At 36.9% G+C, this 16,173-nt stretch overlaps 1 long non-coding RNA gene across 2 annotated transcripts in view; it reads left to right on the top strand.

Annotated features, from left to right (window-relative positions):
• The first annotated feature begins 2,653 nt into the window (after nt 1-2,653).
• LOC148092606 (uncharacterized) overlaps nt 2,654-16,173 on the top strand; it is a 56,897-nt gene continuing 43,377 nt past the window's right edge. For both annotated transcript variants that reach the window (XR_015714923.1, XR_015714922.1), the window contains exon 1: nt 2,654-3,014. This is a non-coding gene — a long non-coding RNA (uncharacterized LOC148092606). The remainder of the gene's footprint in view (nt 3,015-16,173) is intronic.

The raw sequence follows: 16,173 nt of genomic DNA, 5'->3' as shown, positions 1-16,173 counted from the left end.
TTTTGTTTGTTTTTTTGGGCTAAATTCAAATACTCATGGTGTCTTAACCTTTGAAGATAAAATGTCTACAAACAAAAACTATAATTAGCAAGGGTAACATAAACAAAACTAAAGCTAGGGAGATAGTGTTTAATTTTATTTGTACATAGGGTATGCTATTGTTAAGTATATGGATTTGTGCATTCCCCATTTCCTCTTGCCAAGATGTAGAAATAAAATTGTTATTTGTAAGCATTACTAGATAATGTAAAGCACTGGTATCATTGCTAAGCTTTCCTCTCAGTAAGCCCAGCTAATGCTTAGGATTTTACTCCACAATATGATCTGGTTAACATGCGCTATCATGAAAAACCACTAATGCCCCTGTGACTGAAGGCATTGTACACTATTTCCAAATCAATTTGAGCCAGACTCAATCCTGGACCCACATTGTGAAACAAAACTAGTGTGTGGCAAGCAATAGTTTCTCCTCAGCCCCAATAATTCAAATATTTTCATTAAAATACACACCACCCTTTACTTACTTGATGCCTGGAAAGTGCTTTTATTTTTTCCTTTTTTATTTTTAAACAAAGCAAGGAGCTGAAAACATCAGAAATAATGAAAGCAGCATATTTTTATTGCCCTGTTCTTACAAGAACTGATTTTTAATGAAATTTGGTTTAAAACAAAAAATCTTATTCCTGTGTTGAACCTTTTTGCGTGGCGCATTCCAGCCTGGGGCTATCTTTTATTGGCCAAGTTATAAACCCCAGAAAAGGGGGTTTTATAGTGGAAATGCTGACAGAACCCGCATAGTGCTACTGGGTGCCTCTCTAATTAGTCTGAAATCCTGAAAGCTGAATTCCATAATATGTAGCCTGTACTGTAGTGAGATTACAGTGTGGGCCAAACCTCCAGGCTTAACTGGGCGTTTCATGTGCAATCAGGGCTTCATATAGACTATGGCGGAGCCTTTTACAGTTGTAAAATGCTAGTACTTTTAAGCAAAAGAAATCTTTATTGGTCCTCTTACTTATTTAAATGTTAAATAGGGCTGTTTGGATATTTTTTTGATAATCTAGGAGTCCCTGGCATGCACTCCCCCCTTTGCAGGCGATGAGCTTCCACCTGGGCCTGGACAGTCCGATTTCTAGGGACTGGTGTTAGCACTCATTTAAACACCTTCCATAAAGCCAACTTTTATTTGTACTCAAGTGTTCGGTGCTCAGGTTGGACAGAGAAACATCCTGCCCCGGCACTGAAGTGAGTGAACAACAGGACACTTACAGCTTTACACACACACAGGATTCCCATTTTGACTTTCTGCTCTCTCCCCTGCCCCCACCCCGATGTGCCTCACCTAGGCCCTCGGTTTGCCTGGAAGATTATAGGCGCTCACACTGGCTGGTACAGGTCTGATCCGACCTATTTCTCTTGCAGCTGCTGAGCTCAGTTAGGAGATCCCTCAATTATGGTGCTCTGGCCTGGACTCAAGGTGGTTATGCTCTCTCTGCAGGGCCTTACCTAAGAAAAAAGGAAAAGTCTCAGATTCATTTAAAAGGGGAGCACGTGTTAGACAGGCCTATGGTTTGTGAAGTAGCGCCCCCTCCTTTCCTCCACTGTGACCTTGATTTCCCTCTTAATTTTTCCTTCATCTTTTGGTTGATTGGGTTTCCTGCCCTGTTCTGCCATGTTCTGGAGGTTAGATGCCACACCCTGAAAGAGGTTCCTAAAGCTATCAGTGCTTGTGCAAGAGGTGAATGACCTCAAAGTAAAAAACCTGGGTAACAAAATGTCAGAAAGATTGGAAGTTCTCACAGCTACACCTTGGACTGCAAACCTGGTGCCTTTTGGCCAAAGGCTGTGCAGGCATAGAATCGGTCACACTGAGAGCTGTTAGAACATTGTAATGAAACTGTAGTAACCCGATTGTCTTTCTCCTGGAACACGCCATCTCTTGGCACAGTATTTCTGGTCCAGAAATTACTCCTTAGCAATTTACAGGGCATATGGTATATGAAGATGGAGGTCTGTGATATAAATTATCTCCTTAAAATAGTAATAGCAATAGTAAACACAATTTCTTTTGCTCTTTTCTGTTTTGGTAAAGTGCATGGTGAATGGTTAGTATGTATATACTCAGCTAACCTGAGTTCCAATCTGAAGAATAAACTGTGCAGTAATTATAAATACATAACTAATAGTAAATTAAGTATGTTTATGTACCTTTTTAGATTGGACATTTCATAGGAGAAAAAAATTTTCAGAGAAAAGTCTTAAATTTGACCAGCAAAAAATGAGGTTGGCTTTTTTTCCTTCCCCTTTTTTCCCTTTTCCTGTGAGAGAGCTACTTTTAGTCTGACCCAAAGGCTATCTTACTAAGATTTCAATGAATGTAATTTGGCAAACTATTCATCTTGGATTTCTCCAGGTCCGTTTTGATTACAAATATTTTGCTAGTGTTAGACCATGGGTTAGATCATATATGCTGTTTTGGAGTTTGGAAAATATGTGATCACTCTGCCCACTGTCCAGCAAACTGTCCAAAAAGTAGATGATCACCTCTTGCGTGGGGTATGGGGATGCAGGAGTGCTGGTGCAGAAGGGAGACAGGGAGAAGAGAGGGAGGGAGGGAGAGAGTGGGGCAGGAGAGAGAGGGAGGGAGAGAAAGAGAGAAAATTATTCTTCCAAGTTATTTATGCAACTGTATTTGCTGATTGAAAATACATCATGTTAAGGAAAAAGACCTTGATAAAATAAATGATACAAGGCTAGTCAACTCTCTAGGATTTAGCTGACTGAACTTGCAGCAAAGTACGGAGATCTCAGGGAAGGCGCTGGAGCAATGGCACACTGGCTGACTCCCTCTGAGTAGCTGCAGGCAGAAGCAGCTCACTCCCAGAGAGGGCAGGCAGGACCTGGCAAGCTGATCCTAAAGTTTGGAAGATGAAGAATGAAAAACAGTCAAGGCACGTTTGAAGAAGATCAGAAGAGGGAATTCATTTTAGAAGATATCACAACTTCCTACTAAGGTACAGTAATTAAGACATTGAGGTATTGGTTAAAAGACAGACAAATAGACCAATGAAAGAGAACAGAAAGCCCAGAAACAAACAGACGGGCATTTAGCAGTTGGCAATGATAGCATGAGATTTCAATGGCATCACAATTTTTAAAATGCTGCTTGGACAAATGGATATACAGGCAAAAATGTAGATTTAACTCATACCATATACAAAAAACATTTCAGATATGTGAAAAATTAAACTTTCAAGATTAAATATGAAAAATGCCTATATGAAATGGGATAAAGAAGAATTTGCTAAATAAAAAATACAAACCATTATGGGAAAGATTGACAAGTTAGACTAAATTAAATGTAAACTGAGAAATAAACTGCAGATTAGGAGAAGATATTTACAATACATATAACTGATAAAAGGTAAACTCTGTGTGTGTGCACACGTTTATTTATAAGTGCTAGGAGTATAAATTATCAACTCATTTAGGGGAGAATCTGACAATATCTAATAACAGTTAAAACTGAGCGTATGTCATAAAAGCGATTCCTAGTCTAGGTGTATATAACATAGTAAAGCAACTTTTGTCCATGTGTATAAGTCATGTATAAGACTATTTGATGCAGTTTTAAAATGTTAAAATATTGGAAACAACATGAATGTCTATTAATTTTAAAATAGAAAAGTGAATTGTAAAATCATAAAATGGGTCAATATTATATAGTGGTTAAAATGAACACATTAGATCTACATATATCTCCACAGATGCCTTTGAAAAACATACTTGATTAAAAAAACAATTTGCAAATGAAATATACATTATACATACACTTTGAGACCATTAATAACAATTTTAAAAATTTTCTAGATATTTCTATTTTGTTATGGGTACATATATAGGTTGAAACATGTAATGATAAAGTTATGGAAGCTATATGACATCTCCTAGATAGTGGTTTCCTCTGGGGAGCAAATGGAGAATTGTTAATCTGCATAGTGTGGTAAATTTCATAAGAATTTCTGTTTATATTATAAACCTCATCCTCTGCATATTTTCATTTTAATGTATCATTTACAATGTACATAGGTTATTACTACAGTAGAAGACAAATATTAAAATATTTATGCAATCATCTTATGCAAGATATTTTTGACACCCTTTTCACTTACATGGAAACAACTTTATCAATAAATAATTTTCTTCAATATCATTTATTTAACTATTACTTTTATAATATTTAAAATAATCACATATTTCTGATTATAAAAATAATAGATATTTATGGTAGAAAATACAAAGAGAAAATTTTAAATCACTCATAATTCACCACTCAAAGAAAATCAAGATTAATATTTTCATGCGCGCATCCTTCCATTCTTGTGCATCTGCACCTTCACATTATATAGATTATCATTCTAATTTCAGAAAAACTTAAAAAGTAGCATATAAAGTTTCACTTTTAAAAAACACTTAACATTTTATGATAAGCATTTCTCCATATTATTAAATATTCTTACAAACTTACATTTTAAGGGTTGTACAAGCTTCTATCAAGTAGATTGACCACAATTCATTTAACCAGGCCTATATTGTTGAACATTGATGATATTTCCAATTTGTTCCCATCATAACTAGCACTGTAATAAAAACTCACATAGAAATTGTTAGCCTAGTGATTATATCCTTATGATAGACTCTGGGTAAAAGGATAAGAACTTTTGAAGGCTCTTAATACATATTGCCAAATTGCTTTCCACAAAGAAGCAGATAATATTTTATACCTACACATAAGTGATAAGGGGATATATAAAAGACACTGAAAGTTTAATTCATGGGGTGAATCTGTCCCTAAATTTCATAGAAGAATCTATGCTTATGATTTAATTTTCTTTGAAATTCATGGATAAAAGTAATTCTTATAAAATGTTTTCATAGTTGTTACATTGGTCATCTGACTTGATAAATGTCATTTTAAGGCATACTGGAAACTAAAAGAGAAAAAAATTGAATGTTTCTTTTGTGGTTAAATGAATGAGTAAATCTGGAAATACTATAAATTTACATGTAAATTATTACGTGCTTCAAAAATATAGAGAAAAAAATACACTTGGAAGAGGAAAAGATTCAATGCTTTTTAAATAATATGGACCATAATTGGAGCTTATTTATAAAACATTTTCGTTATTAAAACCAAAACATATGGTTGTTTTTCATGAGAGTTGGCAAGTGATTTTATTGCTTTATAAAAAATTATTGAATTATGCTCTATAAATCTAATCGGCATATAGATTTTTAATGGTATATATTCTCTTTCATTAACTTAGAGCTGTTTTCCATAAATACCAAATAGTGGTTAAAACTCAAAATGAGGGGATACAAGGTTAAATGTAGGTGTTTAAAATTTTGACAAATCAAATTTTGAAATATAATTTTAGAACAAGTTCTAGGTCCTTAGGATTTTCATGGCAGGTTAATTCGAGTGATTTATTTCAATTTCCACTTTCAAGTATAAATACTACCCATAGGAAAACAAAGACTTGTGGATATTAAGTAGTTTTTAATTTCAGAAGTCAATAAAGGTCAGAACTCTGTGGGAACAAAAAGGGGTTGTATTTACTGTGCTAATTCTTTTAGCACTCAAACAGTTACAAAATTTCACAAATGATTTTTGCCAGTCTCAATCCAAGAAGGAAGAATCCTATGGAGATAAAGACCAAAATTGTCATCATTGCTCCTTAGAATGTGAAAACAAACCAAAGTTAAATAGCATTTTGTTGAAGTTTGGAATTCAGTTCCAAATTGCTCAGCTCTAATGGTTCAGTCTATTAAAATAGTTTTGAATGTTTGTACCACTTCCTGCCTTTCATGAATGGGCTCTGAGCCCCTCCGGACATCAATGACGGACATCAGAGACCCACCAGGTCTCTCTGGGGAACAACTAGGGTAGGAGTGCTCATGTGCTAGGAAGATGGACAAATGATGGGAAGGAAATCATGACTGCTCTTCTTGGATCTCCTAGTCCAGGCTGCTAGGTCCTAGAAGATTAGTGGGTATCGCAGATGTTCCAGGGGTAAAACAGAGATATTGTAATTTATTGAGTTTAAATTATGATGATTTTTATTGTTGAGAAAGAAAGTGAAACAGAAAGAAATTAAAAGAAGTTTTATGCAAACCCAAAGATGAACTCTTAACAGTTGAATCAAAACCCAAATACACTGAACAATAGTAGAGTGGGTGAATAAGCCTATATTTCTTTTCTTTTTTTCCAGAAACAAATTATAATTGTTTCTTTAGGGTGAAGATTAATTTATTAATTAATATTTACTGTTTGCTTATTATGTGCCCAGCTATGTGCAAGTGAGACAAAGAGATATGAGCCATGGTTTCCTGGAAATAAGGAGCCTAATCTATTTGGGCACCTTAAGGCACAAGGAAAAGTGAGACCCAAACATGGCAGTCATCTTTTGAAGCTCACATTGCCATAGGAACTCACTCAACTAATGACTTGTGTGTTCTTAGGGCCACTGGACTCATTCTACTCATCATTAAGTCAACTAGTTCAGACAGTTAGGCATGCAGAAGGCACAGCTGACACATCCTCACCAGAGTTGCTGAGACTTCAGTGCTAGAAAATAATGGGAGGCACTGGAGTTAGACTACAACCAAGTTCAAGTGCTTCACCACTGTCCTAGCTATATATCTTGGGCAAGTGACTTAAACACCTTGAACCACAGTTTTCACATCTGTAAAATGTAGCAATAGCTTGTAGCATTGCTGTAAGGATTAAAGGAGTGATCTATGAGAATGTCTAAGGCAAAATATCAGATTTCTTTGAGTCCAAGATGTTATCAGTTGGACAACGTACCCTTGGTCAAATAACAGCATTGGAGACAAAAGAAGAAACATTGGATTACTGACATTAAAATCTGCCAATAGCATATATTTATGTACTTTCTTCTTATAATACTCTAAATTTTCAACTTAGTTTTCTCTATATTGAGATAAAGAGCCTTCTGAATCACTTTTGGTAATCAAGTTAAGTTTGTGTAACAAGACAGTGACACGTGGCTTTCCAAAGCTGACAGTAATGATATTTAGGACTAAAAATATAATTTTTGGGGGTTATGGATGAGAACCAGGTTTTCATCTGTATTTCCTGTTTGGTTAAACATATAGTATTTTCTCCTTATGTAAAGAAAAATTAAATAGCTTTTTCTTGCAAGTCAGACGGAATCTCCTGATGTAGATATTTGGTGCTTAAGAGATCATCTTTCATGATCCATGAATCAGTCAAACCAGTCTTAGTTTTGGTAAATCTAAAGTGTAATCTGCTAGATTCAGTAAGTTCTATCGCCTTTAGTTATATTGCCAAGGACAAGACAAGCATTCTTCTATGTCCCCAATAACTTTTTCTTTCAATGCTGCATCATGACATAATCTTTTTGAAAAACAGTTAAGGATACACATTTAAATAAAGTTCATTTACTTATGGTAATATAGATGCAAATAACTTAACCCTTATTCTAATTGTCAGGTAGGAAGCAAGACTAAGAAATATAAGTGCAGTTATCTAGAGAAATAACTTGCACTGTAAAAAAATACCCAGATGAAGATCCCATGGAGCTGTACCATTTCTTTTTTTCTTTTTTCTTTTTAATCTACACCTGAGGATATGTTTCCATTGATCTTAGAGGAGAGAGAGAGGGGGAGGGATGAGGGGAGAAGGAGAGAAAGGGGGGGAGGGGTGAAGGGAGAGGGACAGAGAGGGGAGAGAGAGAAGGAGAGAGAGAAAGAGAAACATTGATCAGTTGCCTCCCATACGTACCCTGACCAGGGATTGAACCCACAACCAGGATATGTACCCTGACTGGGAACTGAGCCAAAGGCCTTTCAAGGTACGGGACAACCCTCCAAGCAACTGAGTCACATTGGTCCAGGCAGAGCTGCACCCTCCCTAAGAGCTCACCCTTGATGTAAGGATAATGATGGCACCTGTGAAACCCTGATCCAACCACCCAATACCATGTGCTGAGTGTAGACATAGCACCTGGCAGGAAGGAAAGGCCTTCACTGGACTTGTCTTGCAATCTTAATGCCATTTCAATGCTAGAAATGTTTCACCGTCTAACATTCTAACTTCAACTCTCATCATAGAACAGAATGTGTTGCCTGATATCCAGAGATTATATATATCATGAGGAATTACTGACCTATAGAATCTGGACAGGTCTCAACAGTGAATGAAATATTAATCAACCAAGTGATTAAAACCCAAGATGGGAAAGAGAAGAACATGAATGCAACAGGTTTGCAAAGATGACACTGGGTTTGGTTACCTATTGTGGAACCCTGGATTCCATGTCAGGAAACTTTTTTGTTCCTCCCTAGATACAATGACTTTGGAGTTAAGAAGCTTTATATATATGAGCTTGTAAGGTCACCCAGAGTAGCAATAAGAACAAATAAATATGTATCATACCGGGTTTTCACTGAGTTTTATAGCCTCTAGAAACAGCAGTGCTCTGTCTTAGTGTAGTGTTGGGTTGGGAAACTTGTACAATATTTAAGCAACTATGTAAGTGTAGTGAAGCATTGCCATACATACCTTTTAAAATGTATTCATAACATGAAACCATGATGAGTTCTAATTTCACTATTTTCTAAGCCATTTGCTCTTTATTCTAGAAATATAAACCAATGACACAGTCAGAAATATAGAAACTTTATAGAGATAGAGAACTCAAAGAAGTGAAGGGTGGTAACACCTGAAGAAGCAATGATGAAATTGTGATGTACTATTTGAAGTGGGGACAATGGAATGACAGACAAAACAGATTAAAGAATAAAACAAGAGGATGCAGAACATGAGAATTTTTTTAAAAAAAATCATGTTTCGTGTGTATAGATATAGCCATACAATTCTTAAAAGCATCAGATTAGAGAATGTTCATGGAAGTGCCCCCAAATCACAAAGCACTACATAAATATGTGATTATTTATATTTCCATTATGTTTTAGGATAAGAAAAAAAATGCTTTGTAAATAATGTATTGTGTATGAGGTGTGTTCCACTCACACCATTTAGGATCTATCTTAGACTGATCCTTCAGTGCTCTAAGGGAACTTTTAATTCTTCATGTTGTTTTAATGGTTTATGCATTTATAATTATTACTGCTTATATCATGTATCCCTGAGAAAGAGAAATAGAGGCATAAATATGACATGAGGGTGACATAAGAAACATTTTAAAGATGGAAAGAAAAAAAGAAGTAGGAATATACAGAAAAATTAAATCAAGGACAGGAAACTAAACTTCAAAATAATTTATCATTCAATGAACTCAATCAACAAATGTTTATTGAGTTATATGCCAATTAAACGCCAGGCATTGCTAGGGCCTGGGAGTCCAGAAATGAAAAGATAAGGAAATCAAATATTTATTGTAGTCTTGAGTTCCTTGAAGGAAAATGATACTTATCTGAGGCAGAGGAAATTGACTATGACCAGCTTAGAGTATTTTGACTAATATGTTTTCTGGTAGAGGGGATCCTTTCAGCTTCATGCATGACCTCGAGACAGCCAGAGGTACTATTTTCACAGAAGATGCAGTATGTTGGGTCACTGGTCAAATGGTTGATCATGTGTCAGTAGCAGTACTTAGGTGTAATTTTATAGGCTTTTTTCTCTCTCATGTCAAAAAATACACAGTATTGAGAAATACGCGACATCATTTATTTTGAAAAATGGACAACCCTAACCTAGTCAATGAACTGAAGGAGTGGCATCAGGAATTTAATAGTGGCTTACTGGAGGACGAGGAGAGATGACAGAAGCCATTCATTTATGGGTGCTGCAAAACAAATGGGTAGTGGAAACCTGCTGTCATTGGTCTGGGGTTGTGAAACATGCTTAACACGGCCAAGCTGCACTGAATAGCCAAGGAACGCTTACCTGGCAATTGATCTATAAATTGTGGAAAGATTTTATTCAGCAAAGATGTACATAATCAAATGTTGCCACGTTCCTGCCTGGGAGGCTGAATATCAGAAAAGCAACTTATAATGGGTAAAGGGTCTAGTCGCTCAACAAAGTGATACAGGGGGTAAGTGTCTGTCTAGGGAACGGTCAGCTGCTTGTCTTCCAAGAGGTCTCACAATGTGGCATTTATTATGTTGGTGGATTAATGTGGCCCAGAGACTGATCCTCAGTTTCACAAGCTTAAAAACTTGATCTTTATGGGCACACCAAGAGTGGGTTCATTTCTGGGAACTGAGCTCATGCTAACCAAGCTCATGAGACAGATGTATAAAACCATAACTCCCAGTTAACTAATTTTATTGATAGTGGAAATGTATGTGTCACTGGAAGGAGTATTCCAAGTCTAAAAGATAGAGTCAATTTTTTCCTCATAATCAGAAGGTAACTTGGTGAGTGTTGAATCAAAGGGAGTTCAAAGAATTAAATGTTTAATCATGTTGCATTAATGGAACTTGATGCATAAGCTTACAATAGAAATGGCCTGGCCCAAGAGTTCTGAAAATCCAAAGTCCTTAGCTTGAAGCCCTTCTGCCATGGCTCGTGACGTTTAATTTTCATCTCTGAGATATTCCATTTTCTTTGCTCCCACTATTAACCACACCCTCTGATTTATAAATAGGTGGTGGGACATAAACTGGATTTGGAGAGTGAAATACAATGTTCTAGAGGAAAAATTTAGTATGCCCTGGAAGACACATGAGGAACTATTATGTATTTGGAGGTGATTCTGTTAGCACCACCCAATTCCCTTGAATCACTCTACACATGTAGGTCATGTGGCAACTAGCAAATAGATTAAGCGGTGGTGATCTAAAGTTGATATGAAGACCTCTATTGCTCTTAATGAAGAACCCTGAACAGTGTGCCCCGTGTGATCATACCTTCAGTTAGCAAGGCACATATGCTCAAGTTAGCAAACAAATTGAAAGCACAAACTGAAATTGAGATGGAAAAAGATTATGGAATAAAGAGTGTCTTTAACTATCAATTAAAGATAGGGAATCAGTAGAATAAGTGTCTTCCAAAGTGATGTTCTTTGGTTTGTGGCCTAGCATCTCTGAACCCTTTCCTGCCCTGCTCCACCTCTGCCCCTGAACTTCAGAATCCTAAACAAGGTGAACATCTGTCCTCTCCCATGCAGCTCACTCTACTGAGAGAAGCTGATTTTTAAAAATGACTTTCTGAAACTAAAACAATGAATGGTGAGGAAGATTGTAAGGCAAAGATGCTGTTTTTTCAAAAAGGTTTTAGGCCAAACCACTAAGGGTTCCAGGAAGAAAGCTTTCCTCTTGGAAAGCTTTTTTCTTATGGTTCACCCTGAAGCTCTTAAGGAGGTCTTCAGGCCCTGTGAAGACGTTACCCAGCGTATTATGTCTAATGACTGCTGGCACAGGGAGGCAGCCTAGAAGGAGTCAGCTCCAGGAATCAGCGTGAGCTAAACTGGTCCAAATGCGAAGTAGGCCCTACTGTTGTTATGTACATGAACCTTCGGGCTTTGAAATTTCTCTTCCAAAAGCCCATTTTATTGCATTATCTCCTCAACAGAGTCCAGCTTTACCATTTCTTGGACAGCCTTTCTTCCAAAGCACAAATACAAGGGGCTGCTGCAGCACAGAGTGACATTGATGGCAGGGCAAATAGAGTTGATAGAACTAAAGGTCAGGATGAATTACAGAATGATTATATAGAGTCAGACAATGATTTACTCCTATTTAATTGTATATAACCTAATAATGATATAAATTGGAAGGGGAGAAAAATTTTCATGTATTTATTATTTATTAACCTTCCTTCCTTCCTTCCTTCCTTCCTTCCTTCCTTCCTTCCTTCCTTCCTTCCTTCCTTCCTTCCTTCCTTCCTTCCTTCCTCCCTCCCTCCCTCCCTCCCTCCTTTCTCATTCCTGTCCTCCCTCCTTCTCTCCCTTCCTCCCTTCAGCACTAGACAGGCCCTTGTGGAAGTGTTATATTTAATTTTAACTCCTCAGTAAAACCAAAATGTGGAAAATGCAAAGAAAGTTCATGGCAGACTCGAATTGCCTTTGGAAGTGTATAGGCCCCCCCCCACCCCCCATCCTCTATTGACATCAACAGAGCTGCTAGTCTAAGAACAAGTTTGAGTCAGTAGCAACTTCATTTTCTGTAGCTCCCAGTTTCACTGCCACCTCCAGCTCCTACTGAGACTCCATTTCTTTAATCAGGCCCTTCCTGTTCACTTCCCTCTGTCCCATTTGTCCTCCTAGAAATTACTACCATGGTAATTGAATTGGTCAATGGTAACTGCTTCCAGTCTCTACAACTCTATATTTACCTTAGTCCCAGACTCAAACATCATTTTTAGTACATCACTTTTCTAGGATTGCTTCTTTTTTTGCCTTTGCTAAGTTAAGTATTTAAGTATTTCATTATTTTCAAAATTCATTAATAGGTATTATTTTTAGCTATCATAAATGCTCTGTGGGCCCCAAATAAATTACTTCCAGAATTGAGAGGTAAGATCATGAAGAATCATGATAACTAGAATGAAGAAGTCAAACAACAAAATGTGTTTAGCACTCTTTGGAAGCCATCCTGGAACAAGTCACCCTGGAAGGAGAATTGCAGATATATTACTGATAAGATTGGAGTATATCTGCACAAAGAGGATTTGGCATGGAGTCAAACCAATCTGCCTTCTTTGTTCTAGATCAATGATTCTCAAGCCTGGCTACTGTGAGAAAAATCCCTCAGTCTCTACCCTTGGCACACAGTAGGTGCCTGGCACAGAATAGGTATTCAGTATTTCTTCCTTTTCTCATCACATGAGTTAGGGAAGACACTCGAGATCTCCTAGTCTTAGGCCTGTAACTAAGTAAATGTCTTAATAAAACACTGTGGAGTCTTTCTAGTGGCCATCTGTCTATATGATTCTGGTCATGCCCAGGATGACTGGGAAGAGGGCACTCCAATGACCCATTCTGTTTGGGAGAATGGCCTCCAGGCCACAGGGTTAACTCTATACTTGGGAACATGGTCACTTCAGACTTTAAACCTACAATAGGGTATATCAGTGTTATAAAACAAAATTCAACTGAGTAAAGATCTAATGACTTTATTCAACTATTCGTGAATTGGACAGCATCCCATCTAGCACACAGAAAGGAGCTCCAAGGAGCTATATGAAATGAAAGATTTTAAAGGCAGGAGGAAGTGGGAAGTTATACTAGCAAAAAGTGGATTGGTTGTAGCAAGGTCACTTTCCTTTAGAGAATGGCTGGGGTCTAGCAGGCACATTACATCACAAGTGATGACCAGGTAATTCCTGATTGACTGGTTTGAGATTCCATTTCTGGGAGAGCTGAAACTAAGTATTAAGTCTCAGTTTGGTGATGTGGGGCTTAGCATAAGTGACTCCATTTTGGGCCTGTTTTCTTATTTTTAACATCAGGTAATGCCAGACCTGGGACTTAATTAAGAGATAAGGCTTTGAAAAAAACCCCATAGTTCCTCAGCTGTAGATTTTTCACCCATCTTTCTCTTTGAACCTTGGAAAGGTGGAGTTGTTTGTTTGTTTGTTTGTTTGTTTTGTCAGTGCATGTCCTCTTATTTTTTGATAATCATTTAGAATCATTAGTATAGAGGATGATTTTGGTTTTTGAATATAGATACTTTCTGTGATTGGAAATGTTAGAATATAATAAATAATTAAAATAGCAAGCTTATTACTATTTTAGAAAAGCACAACTTCATGAGGACCAGTGAAATAAAACTATTCATATAATAGAAAGTTGGAACTTGCTAAACAAACCACACACCTAGCTTCATATGTGAGACATTGGCAAATTTGGTAGAAGATCTATCATGCCTAAAGTACTTAGGGATTCTGACTAATTGTGGTGAATGTGCACTGTGGTGGAAATACTAGAACCACCACCTGATCATTACCCTGCTTCTCTCCCCAGCATCTTCTGCTCCTGAGGTGCTGGATCTACCTGGGCCCTTGTGCCTCTCCTTCCCTTCTATCTACAGTTAGTTTTATTTTTTACTCCCCACAGTCTGTTGCATCTGTGTCTTAGTGGATCAAGATATTTGTATTACTTTGGGAGGTGTCTTTCCAGTCATTCAACTGCCTGACACAGTGCGGGGACACAAGAGATAAATTTGGCAAATATTTCATGAATTATTTATTGATTTTTAGAGGCTTCCATGTGTTAAGAGCTAGAAAGTGACCTGATACATCCAAGGCAGAATAAGAGAGATTTATTTTATGATGACTCATGATGAAAAGGCAACATTCCACCCACTGATATCAAATACCTTTATATAACTAACACACACACATGCCTCAACATTATTTTCATCTAGCAAAGCAGAAATAAAATTTCCTCTAAGAAGATCACATAAAGGTGGTATTTTCGGTAGTTTGTTCACTGTCTAGAAGTATTTTGTGTGCAAAATGGCCATAATTCCACTTGGAGATAGGAGTTCTCTTTACTATCTCAGTTCAGCCTGATTTAATGCATTTATTTTAGAAGTTTATATGGCCGATCTTTTCTTAAAAATAAAAAAACATGTAACTAGACTGCTGTCTGACATCATACACAAAAATAGGCTCAAATGGGTTAAAGACTTGAATATAACACCTGAAACATTAAAATACATAGAAGAAAATATAGGCATAAGGTTATGGACATTAGGCTCAGATGGGTTTTCCTGAGTTTGACTCCAAAGGCAAGGGAAGTAAAAGCAAAAAATAAATAAATGGGACTATATCAAACTAAAAAGCTTCTGCATAGCAACAAAACAAAACAAAACAAAACCCATCAACAAAACAAAAAGAACCAACTTAATGGGAGAAGATATTTGCAAACAATACCTCCAATAAGGGGTAATGCCCAAAATATATAAAGGACTCATGCAACTCAACAACAACAAAACAAACAATCTGATTTAAAAATTAGGAGAAGAACTGAATAGATACTTTTCCCAGGAAGACATATGATGGCCAACAGATATATGAAAAAACACTCAACATCACTAGTTATAAGGGAAATGCAAATCAAAGCCACAATGGATACCACCTCACTCCTGTTAGAATGGTTATTATCAATAAGAAAAGAAATAACAAGTGTTGGAGAGGATGTGGAGAAGGGGGAACCCTCGTCCACTGCTGGGAGAGTGCAAGTCGATGCAGCCACTGTGGAAAACAGTTTTGAGGTTCCTCAATCCCTCTCCTGAGTATGTATCTGAAAAATTTGAAAACACTTATTTGTAAAGATACATGTACCTTTATGTTCATTGCAGCATTATTTTCAATAGCCAAGATGGAAAAAACCCCTAAGTGCCCTCTGATGGATGATTGGATAAAGAAGATGTGCTGCATATAGTCAGTGGGAAACTACTCAGCCATAAAAAGATGAAATATTGCCGTTTGCAACAACACGGACGGATCTTGAGAGTCTTATGCTAAGTGAAATAGTCAGATGGAAAAGAACAAGAATCATATGATTTCACTCATATGTGAAATATAAAACAAAAAGCAACAAATGAACAAACAAACAACCCAGACTCATAGACACAGCCAACAGAATGGTTGTTACCAGAAGGGAAGACGATGGGGCGGAGGGAGAGAGTAAGGGGCCACAGACAGGGTCACGGAAGGAGACTAGGCCCCAGATGCTGACCACCCCAGAGCACACAGACGTCACATTGCACAGCTGTACACCTGAAATCTATATAATGTTATTTAACCAATGGTATTCCAACAAATTTAATTAAAAAATCAAACAATCCAACAAAATAGTTTGTTAGAATCTTGTTATTAATTCCTAGTCCTTCTGAAACCAGATATAGTTTGTTCTTAGCCTCACCATGAATTTAAGAGAAACCAAAAATGAGAGGAATGAGTGTGTACTTCAAATTTTTTTATATAAAATCTGCTTTGTAGAATCAATAAATCATGATGTTCTAGAACTGCTAGTGACCTCAGAAGTCCTGTCCAGCTCCCTGATTATTTTGTAAATGTGGAAACTGAAATTCAGATTAAGAAACTTGTTGGATGCTCCACAGCTTATTGGTGCCATACTCTAAAACTACATGGTCTCTTCACCCTCTTTCCCTTAACATAATTGGAAAAAAATACTTAGAATTTATTCT

This window comes from Miniopterus natalensis, chromosome 8 (assembly GCF_054644295.1).
Source record: "Miniopterus natalensis isolate mMinNat1 chromosome 8, mMinNat1.hap1, whole genome shotgun sequence".
NCBI classification, from domain to species: domain Eukaryota; kingdom Metazoa; phylum Chordata; class Mammalia; order Chiroptera; family Miniopteridae; genus Miniopterus; species Miniopterus natalensis.
This window is presented reverse-complemented; position numbering and strand designations above follow the sequence as displayed.